The sequence below is a fragment of the Rhinopithecus roxellana genome, chromosome 9 (assembly GCF_007565055.1).
Source record: "Rhinopithecus roxellana isolate Shanxi Qingling chromosome 9, ASM756505v1, whole genome shotgun sequence".
NCBI classification, from domain to species: domain Eukaryota; kingdom Metazoa; phylum Chordata; class Mammalia; order Primates; family Cercopithecidae; genus Rhinopithecus; species Rhinopithecus roxellana.
In genome coordinates this window covers 127,511,261-127,521,501 of record NC_044557.1, presented here as the reverse complement: position 1 = coordinate 127,521,501, position 10,241 = coordinate 127,511,261, and positions in this window count along the sequence as shown.

The following is a 10,241-nucleotide window of genomic DNA, read 5'->3' as shown; positions in this document are numbered from 1 at the left end:
GGCACTCAGGGTACGAAAGATTGTTCCAAGAATGCAATTCTCTGCAAGCCTGACTGCTGTAACTGTTTGTGGTAACCTGAAACCAGTATTATCTATACCTTTGGCGATAACTTGCTGCAACTCTAGGACTAATTTCACCCACTGCCAATGCTCACAAATCAGAGTTTGCAATCTCCCCAAACACATACTAGCACCAATAAACTTTGTGAAAAAGCAATATGCAGCATTTCTTCTTTTTAATAAAACTTCTAACCTTCTCTTTGTTTTGTGGACATCCTGGAGACCACCTAGTCTGTGTGTATGCCCTAAACTGTAATATTTTTCTTCCCCAATGAAACTTTAAATTTAGAGATTTGTCTCTACATTTTTATTGTGACCTCAATGCAGACATAATAATAATGAAAAAGTTTGAAATATTGCAAGAACTACCAAAATGTGACACCAAGGCATGAAGGTAGCATGTGCTGTTGGAAGAATGGCATCAACAGACTTGCTCAATGCAAAGTTGCCACAAATCTTAAATATGTGAAGAGCAATAAAGCAGAATGCAATAAAACAAGGCATGCCTATACAGAGACTTGTATGGAAGTGTCCCTAGTGGTTTTATTTATAGTAGCCCCAAACTGACAGCATTCAAATATCCACCAAGAAATGATGAATACAGTAAACTATGGTATATCCATATAGTGGAATACCATTCAACAATAAAAGGGAATAAACTTCAGATATACATGACAACACAGATCAGTTTCCAAATGTTTAATGCCAACTGAGAGAAGTCAGACAAAAAGGATATATATTATATGATTCTAGTTATATCAAATTCTAGAGAAATACAAATTAATGTATAGGGAAAGGAAACATATCAGTGGGTTTCTGAGGATGGGTTGGCAGCAAGGCAGGAGGGAGGAATTATAGAGAACCACAGGAAACCTTTGTGGATGATGAAAATTAGGCAGGTGTGGTGGCGGGCACCTGTAATCCCAGCTACTTGGGAGGCTGAGGCAGGAGAATCGATTGAATTTGGAGGTGGGGAGGTGGAGGTTGCAGTGAGCTGAGATCACGCCACTGCACTCCAGTCTGGGCGTCAAGAATGAGACTCCATGACGACGATGACGACGAAGGAGGAGGAGGAGGAGGAGGAGGATGAGAAGGAGGAGGAGGAGGAGGATGAGAAGGAAGAAGAAAAGAAGAAGAAGAAGAAGAACAAGAGGAAGAGGAAGAGGAAGAGGAGGAGGAGGAGGAAGAAGAAGAAGAAAAGAAGAGGAAGAAAATGTTCATCATCTTGATTATGGCAAAGATTTTATGGGTGTATATGTATGTCCAAACTTACCAACTTTTTATTTATCAAGTTTATTTACACTTACACATATGCTGTTTATTATGGAAATCAATGATACCTCAAAATAGCTGTTAAAAATAAAAAGTCCCTCCCAATCTTGTCCATCTTGTAGACTTCGAATTATCCTTCAAAATTCACCTTCAAGGCTGGGTGCGGTAGCTCATGGCTATAATCTCAGCACTCTGGGAGGCCAAGGTGGGTGGATTGCTTGAGCTCACAAGTTTGAGACCAGCTTGGGCAATATGACAAAACTCTGTCTCTACAAAAAAAGAAAAAAAAAATTAGCCAGGCATGATGGTGAGTGCCTGTAGTCCCAGTTACTCATGAGGGAGGCTGAGGTGTGAGGACGGCTTGAGCCCAGGAGGTGGAGGTTACAGTGAGCAGAGATTGTGTCACTGCATTCCAGCCTGGACGATAGAGCCAGACCTTGTCTCAAAAACAACACCACCAACAGACAACAAAATTCACCTTCAATACAATTCCCTCTGTGACCTTTCCAGTTCCTCTTCTTATCCACCTCATGAGCCAAAATTTGCTTTTTCTTCCTGTGTACTCTCCTTGCACCTTAGATCATATTTCCATTATAGCACATATTTAAGTCACTAATACTTTTTTTGTTGCCTTTTCTTTTTAGTTACACTGGAACCAATTCCTGTTGATGTTCCCCTCAGCATTCAGATGCTTAGAAAAGTTTATGATAAAAATAACATCCTAAAGATTATATACAAGCACCTTAAGCTTTTAAGCAGAAAGGTACAATAGAAATCTCATAAATAAATCCTAAAGAAATGCTTAAAGCTAATGTTTTACTAAAGATAAGGCAACCGTCAAGACATCTTTGTAATGCCTGCCAGAAAGCAGAGGGAATCATGCAGTTTAATTAGCAAAACAGCAAAAGGAATAAAGAAACCTTGTCTTGTTGTTTTTTTTTTTTTTGTGATTATCTTTAAAAGTGGCTCCCCTTCAGACTGTCTTGTACACTTCAAACATTGATTAGAAATTGAAAGCTATGAAACACTTCATTTTCTGACTTAAGTCTAAAAGCCAAAGAACTCTATGAGGCTTCCACTTATACTCTAGGACTGGGAGAAAGAGTATTGTAAATCCGAGATCATTTTTTTTCTTCATTAATCTAAATCTTTTGGGTGATTTTGGAAAGACCAACTAACTTATTCTATTTCAATTATTCCATCTACCAGTCTAATGAACTAAAAGTCAAAAGACAGGACTAGACCATCGCCCCTTATACAGGTAAATCAACTTCAGTTTCCTCATCTTTTAAATGTGGACAGCAGAACTTACTGTCTGGATTACAAGGTGAAAATACTTTAAAAACGTAAGGCATGCCCCAGTAATTCCTCTCCTAGATATATACCAAAAAGAGATGAAAATAGATTTTTTTTTGTTGTGTTTTAGAGACAGAGTTTCACTCTGTCACCCAGGCTGGAGCACAGTGGTGTGATCTCGGCTCACTGCAAACTCTGCCTCCCGGGTTCAAGCGATTCTTGTGCCTCAGCCTCCTGAGTAGCTGGGACTATAGGCACCTACCACCACGCCCAGCTAATTTTTGTATTTTTTGTAGGGATGGGGTGTCACCATTTTGGGCAAGCGTGTCTCAAACTCCTAGCCTTAAGCAATCTGCCCATCTTGGCCTCCCAAAGTGCTGGAATTACAGGTATAGCCACCATGCCTGGCCGAAAATAGATGTTCATACAAACACTAGTATGTGAATGTTCAAAGCAATTTTATTCATGACAACCAAGGGTGGACAACCCAGATGTCCATCAACTGATGAATGGACTAACAGGCTACCCTGTTCCTTTTTAAGGAGACTGGACAGGTGGTACACAAACTGAGACTGAGAGTTTTACCTGGCTGTAAAAAGTGATTTGGGAAATCTTTCTGAGGTTATCATAGCTCTTAATAGCTGCACAAGGTTACAAATTTCTATCAATGAAAAAAGCAGTGACTGAGGACATTGTTTATAGTTGGGGACATTAAACAGTGATCACATTATAGCTCAGTAATTAACAAAGAGAAAGCTTGACTTCTCACTCCAGGATTCTGGCTTGTCATGTTTCACTTACTTTTGAATGCAGACTAATTTCCTGAGGAGGATTATGGATATGAGAACAAGTCAAATAGTAAGACTTACATATTTCTACCTCTTATGTGCTACTTTTAAAACATCGAATTTGGGCCGGGCGCGGTGGCTCAAGCCTGTAATCCCAGCACTTTGGGAGGCCGAGACGGGCGGATCACGAGGTCAGGAGATTGAGACCATCCTGGCTAACACTGTGAAACCCCGTCTCTACTAGAAAATACAAAAAACTAGCCGGGCGAGGTGGCGGGCGCCTGTAGTCCCAGCTACTTGGGAGGCTGAGGCAGGAGAATGGCGTGAACCCGGGAGGCGGAGCTTGCAGTGAGCTGAGATTCGGCCACTGCACTCGGACAGAGTGAGACTCCGTCTCAAAAAAAAAAAAAAAAAAAAAAAAAATCGAATTTTAGCCGACCTCAAGATCCTAGATTTTACCCAGAACTAGATATTACCAACTTAGCCAGAGGCCTAATAAGAGGTTCTATGGCCTTTTGCCATACCCAGTAGCCTCAGCCCGTTCTCAGAGATTTTTAGTTCTTGTCGATGGCCCTTGGAGAGATGGTTGGATTTGTTGTCTTAACTCCCTCTGATCTTTCTGGATAATGGGAGCCAGGGAAAAGGCATGGCAACCACAAATCTGCCCTGTTGCTGCCAGAAAGAGTCCATTGCAGGCAGCCCCCAGCTCTGGACATAGAAAATATTGTCAGTTACAGCCAAAATAAACAGTTCTCCATCTGGGAGCCCCACTGAACGACAAGTAGCTTTTGATGTAGACATCACTCCCCCAGAGAGCTATTTGTTTGGAGGCTGAGGAGACAGGGAAAAGCTTCTCTGCCAAGATGCTGTGCTATCATGTTTTTACTTCCTGCAATGCAAGCTTCATGAGTCTGGGCAGAAGCGATTACCCTGGCACTTTAACAGGAAAGTTGCTTCAGAAACCAGATTCTTCCTGGCAGAACTCAGACATGCCTTTATTGGAGCTGATGAAATAATCAGCCCAGGGTATAGTTCTTTCTGATAGACCCTTCCGACCAGAATTAAGAAAGAAACTAGGTCAAGGTCTGGGCCCTGCCAACTGTAGCTGTCAGGAATACTCGAGTAGGTTCCGTAAGTTTTCAGGAATTATTTTGGAAAACCGAATTCCTGCTATAAAAACATAACATTAGGAAACATCTCAAAAAGAAGACATCCATGATCTGTGGCCAAGAAATAGAAGTGTGTCTTTTAAAGCCAATCCAAATTTGGGGAAACCCAGAGAGCGTTTAACCCTACATACATGGAATATTTTGCTCATGGACTTGTGTCACTATTCCCTAAGAATTACTGACAAACTTTTAAGTTATCTGTGTGTGTCTAGCATACCTGTGTTAGCTCATTTTCACACTGCTGTAAAGATACTTCTTGAAACTGGATAATCGATAGTGGAAAGAGGTTTAATTGACTCACACTTCCACATGGCTGGGGAGGCCTCAGGAAACTTACAATCATGGCAGAAGGCGAAGGGGAAGTAAGGACCTTCTTCACATGGTGGCAGGAGAGAGAAGTGTAAGCAGGGGAAATGCCCGATGCTTACAAAACGGTCAGATCTCATGAGCATTCACTCACTGTCATGAGAACAGTATGGGGGAAATCAACCCCATGATCCAATCTCCTCCCACCAGGTCTCTCCCTCAACACCTGGATATTACAAGTCATGATGAGATTTGGCAGGGGGGACACAAAGCCTGACCATATCAATGGCTTTCAGCACCAAATCTTGCTAACCTGGGACCCCTATAAGAGGTTCAGTTCCTAGTAGTGTAGGGACAGCCTCAGCATAAACCTGAGGTGGCTCACCAGGGTGGCGTTTCATTAACACTCAGCCTCAGTTTTTGTTTTTTTTGAGATGGAGTCTAGCTCTGTTGCCCAGGCTAGTGTGCAATGGTGCAATCTCAGCTCACTGCAACCTCTGCCTTCTGGGTTCAAGCAATTGCCCTGCCTCAGTCTCTTGAGTAGCTGGGGCTACAGGCACGTGCCACCATGCCTGGCTAATTTTTGTATTTTTAGTAGAGATGGGTTTTCGCCATGTTGGCCAGGCTGGTCTCGAACTCCTGACTCAGGTGATCTGTCCACCTTGGCCTCCCAAAGTGCTGGGATTACAGGTGTGAACCACCACACTCGGCCAGCCTCAGTTTTAAGGAGAAAAATCTTTTAATACAGATGGAAAAATAAGCAGCTTGGGAGGTTTGAGGACTCGCTCCCTTTCTGTCCTGGTAGTTTGGTGTAGAAAATGGAATGTGATGTTTTGTAGCAGTCTGGCAGCGGAACGGTACTATGCCTTTTGTCCACATGTCCTGCTAGAAACTGGACACCAAACTGACAAGCCTGAGGTGGGGGTCACTTGGGAAGGTGACTGTGGAGGCACAGCCACCTGCCTGCAGCTTTGCTGCCTGGGAGGATTGGGGGTGCGGCAGGTGGGCAGGAGCAGAGCCTGTGGCAGGGCCTGGCAGGGGCTAAACTGGGTAAGCACCTCGGAATCCCCCACATGCCCACCTGACTAGCCCCACAAGGCCTCTAAGCAGTGGGGCAGCTTGGCATAGTCCAGGCTTGGATGGAGCAGATCATCCATATTCTCCCTCCAGGATACTGGAAGGGCTTCATCACCCTGGGACTGCCTTTAAGGTATTGCAACTGAAAATGGTTTTAACAAAGTTTGTGTGCATCTGTGACGCACCTCATTGCTACATATTGCAGAGAGGTAGATAGTGTTTGGATGACATGCCCAAGAAAATAGAAAATGTCTCCGTGAACCTAAGTTTTAATGTCACCAATAGAGCACTCACTACATAGTCACTCTTGCAGTGGAAGCCACTCAATATAGGAAAACTAAATACCAGCTTTAGTGCAAAAGACAGAGGCTGTGTGGATCCTGGGGTGATGACCAGGGCACCATTCATCAGAAACAGAGGCGAAGCTGAGCTGGGGTAGACTGAACATTGGGTTTGAATACAGAAGACCTTGGTTGCAATCTGAGTCCTGTCACTAGCCAGTCATAAGGACTGTCTGGCAAGATGCTTTGTCTCTCAGAGGCTCCCTGTCTTGCTGTACAGGTGAGGATGCTGTATGACTTTAGAGGGTTGTCGGGCGATAAGGAACATGAAAGTGTTTTGCCAACTGTAAAGCTCTGTATCATTTGTGGAACATCATTCTTCTTAAGTGGTTGACACAGTCATTAACTAAAAAACAGCTATCATCATAAATGTCCTCAACACACTTATTAAGCACCTACTGCATACAATGCAGGGGACTAGGGATTAAGGAAGCAAGCGGTGTAGGACATTGTCACTGCTCTCAATCGCCCTACAGTCTACTCAGTGAGAAAGAATATACTTATGTTCAAATCTTAAAAAATCTGCCTGCCTCCCAGGTTCGGAGGGATGCAGTAGTGGATGATTGCAGAGGAGAAAGGGACACTAGCTTTCATAAGCAGGGGAGGACTTTTAAAAAAATTTTTATTAGTTATTCTTTTTTATTATTTTTAATTTTGGGGACTACATAGTAAGTGTATATATTTATGGAGTACATGAGATAAATTTTATGTGCAATGTGAAATAAGCATAAGCACATCATGGAAAATGAGGTATCCATCCCCTCAAGCATTTATCCTTAAAGTTACAAACAATCCAGTGACACTCCCTATTTAAAAATGTACAATTAAGTTATTATTGACTATAGTCACCTGTTGTACTATCAAATAGTAGATTTTATTCTTTCTGACTTTTGTTTTTTTGTTCCCTTTAACCATCTTCACCTCCCCGCTACATTAAGCCCCCTGATACCCTTCCCAGCCACTGGTAACCATCCTTCTACTCTCTATATTCTTGAGTTAGGTGTGGCTTGAGTCAAACATTGAAAGACTGGCTGGGTGTGATAAGTCATGCCTGTAATCTCAGCACTTTGGGAGGTCAAGGTGGGTGGATCACCTAAGGTCAGGAGTTCGAGACTAGCCTGGCCAACATGGCAAAACCCCATCTCTACTAAAAATACAAAATTAACCGGCCATGGTGGTGGGCACCTATAATTCCAGCTACTTGGGAGGCTGAAGCAGGAGAATTGCTTGAAGCCGGGAGGTGGAGGTTGCAGCAAGTCGAGATCATGACACAGCACTCCAGCCTAGGCGGCAGAGTGAGACTCCATCTCAAAAAAAAAAAAAAAAAAAAAAAAAAAAAAAAAAAAAAAAAAAAAAAAAAAAAATTGAAGGACAGGCAAGATGCTGATGGGTACCCAGTAAACACTGGGGTATACACATGGAGGTACAGTGTACTTAGTAGAGAATGGAAGGCATACAGCCTAGACTCTAGTCCTGAATTTACACTTCACTTATCAATTCACTTTTCTACACCTTAATTTCTCTTAAAATAGAGATTATCTGTCTAGATTTCTCCATATATCAGAGGAATGTTTTAAGAAGGTAAAATAATATTTCAAACAACAAGAGTTTAAATCTTGGAGCAGAGAAGTCAGGTAAACAAAGACACTCTTATTCTGTCATTCACAGTTTTCCAACATTGTCATCAGACACCAAACTAAAATCTTCTATTCAAGAAACCCAGGGAGTCTTTGAATGACAGGTCAGTGGCATTAATGAATTCCTTTCTCAGTGCTCAGACCACAAGAATCTGTGAATGAAAATGAGACAGAGGACCCGGATGTAATGCCAGTCTCTGTTTGCTAAACTGAGTAGTGTCCATTTACAGAAACACAGATACCACGCAGAGCCAAGCTGTGGCGATTATCAGGGCTTGTATTATGCTCTTAACATCACTGCAGGAATATTCACTGTCTGTCTCCTGCATTATTTCTTTCCTTTCCAGATAACCTTAGAGTTACCACAAAGGAAACACTCCAGACCTCACCGGGCCTGTCCTACTGAAGGTCATGATTCCAGCCCTCCATCAAACTGCTACCAGAAGCCTGTGCCCCAGTGAAAAGCCAGTTTATGGGAGCACCTGTGACGGGTGTTATTTAGAAATGGTTATCTTGGGCTGGATGCTCACACCTCCAATCCCAGCACTTTGGGAGATGGAGGTGGGAGGATGACTTGAAACCAGGAGTTCGAGACCAGCCTGGGCAACATAGTGAGACCCCCCCAGCTCTACAAAAAATTAGTCTGGTATGGTGGCATGAACCTGTAGCCCCAGCTACTTGGGAGGCTGAAGTCGGAGGATCACTTGAGCCCAGGAAGTCGAGGCTGCAGTGAGCTATGATCATATCATTGCACTCCATCTGGGCAGTGGAGCAAGGCTCTATCTCTGAGAAAAAAAAAAAAAGAAATGATTATCCTACCAAACGAATAAATGGCTGCCATTGCCATTTCACGTTGCCCTTGGTTTTCTTCATTTTGACTCTTTCTCCAATGAACTGTTGCCTTTTCAGAGCTAAAACAAAGGGTTGCTGGGTAATAAGGCAGGGCCCAGCAGCTGGCTCCAGCGAGACCTGTCTGCAGGATGAAGGCTGCGATCAAATGTGTGACTCATAGTTGGGAGTCGGCTGCCAACCCCGGCTGCAGGGCACAGTCGGCACTGGCTGGGAAGGCATGCTGATCTGCACCCTCGTCTGCTTCCTGTGCTAGGATCGCAGCCCCCACCCCACCTCATTCCCCCAACCCTATCTCCACATGGAATTGTTCCACTGGCTGTCACCCAGGGAGCCCCTTTTTCTACCCATGTTCAGATGGGTACTCGAAACAGCACATGACTCATGTTGTACTCAGCCAAGACTAACAGCATCAGGCTTTTATTGTTCAAGAGCTGACTCCAAGTTCCATGAACGATTTCAATGAGTGGAGTCCTTGTTGCTTACATTGCTGCTCTCTAAAGTCATGGAAAGAAATGACCACACTGGAGCCACAGAAAAGCCAAGGCACAGAGTAGCACAACCTTGCTCTTCCTTAAACACTATCTCTGGAAGATCATCCTGAAGCCTTTTCCTTGGAGAACCGGCCGTAGCCACCAGGTTGGGTTTGCTGCAAGGGACCAATACAGAGCTTGTCAAGGAAGTGTTGAGTTGCAAGCGCAAAGACTGGCAGAGTCACTCCAGGGACTAGTAAGGGCCTAAGGGTGAATTTTATCATTAACTCAGGGATCTGCTGTGAATGCTAACTGCATTTTAGAGCAAGCCTCAGGATTTCCACCTGGGAAGAATAACAGTCTGTATCTCCCAATGGGAATTAAATGAGTTGTCCTAAGACCAATAAACAAGGACCAAAAATAAGGGATCATTAAAATGTTGATGAATTAATGCTCTCCAAGCAGTGCAAATGATATTTTAACACCTGGGTAAAAGGTGATGAAACCTGTCAATTCTCTGACTTGAGGGAGAAATCAAGTCACTTCTTCTCTTTAAGAAAGTTCCAGCTAGGTGCCGTGGCTCACACCTGTAATACCAGCACTTTGGCAGGCTGAGGCAGACGGATTACCTGAGGTTGGGAGTTCGAGACCAGCCTGATCAAAATGGAGAAACCCATTTCTGCTAAAAATACAAAATAAGCTGGGTGTGGTGGCACATGTCTGTAATCCCAGCTACTCGGGAGGCTAAGGCAGGACTATTGCTTGAACCCTGGAGAGGGAGGTTGCGGTGAGCCGAGATTGCACCATTGCACTGCAGCCTGGACAACAAGAGTAAAACTCCATCTCAAAAAAAAAAAAAAAAAAAAAAAAGAAAAGAAAGAAAATTCCTCTTGACATACTGCTAAGTGAGGAAAACAAACTGCTCTCGCATCTTAGGCAAGGTAACTTCTGTGTAAGAAAGAAGGATACACTT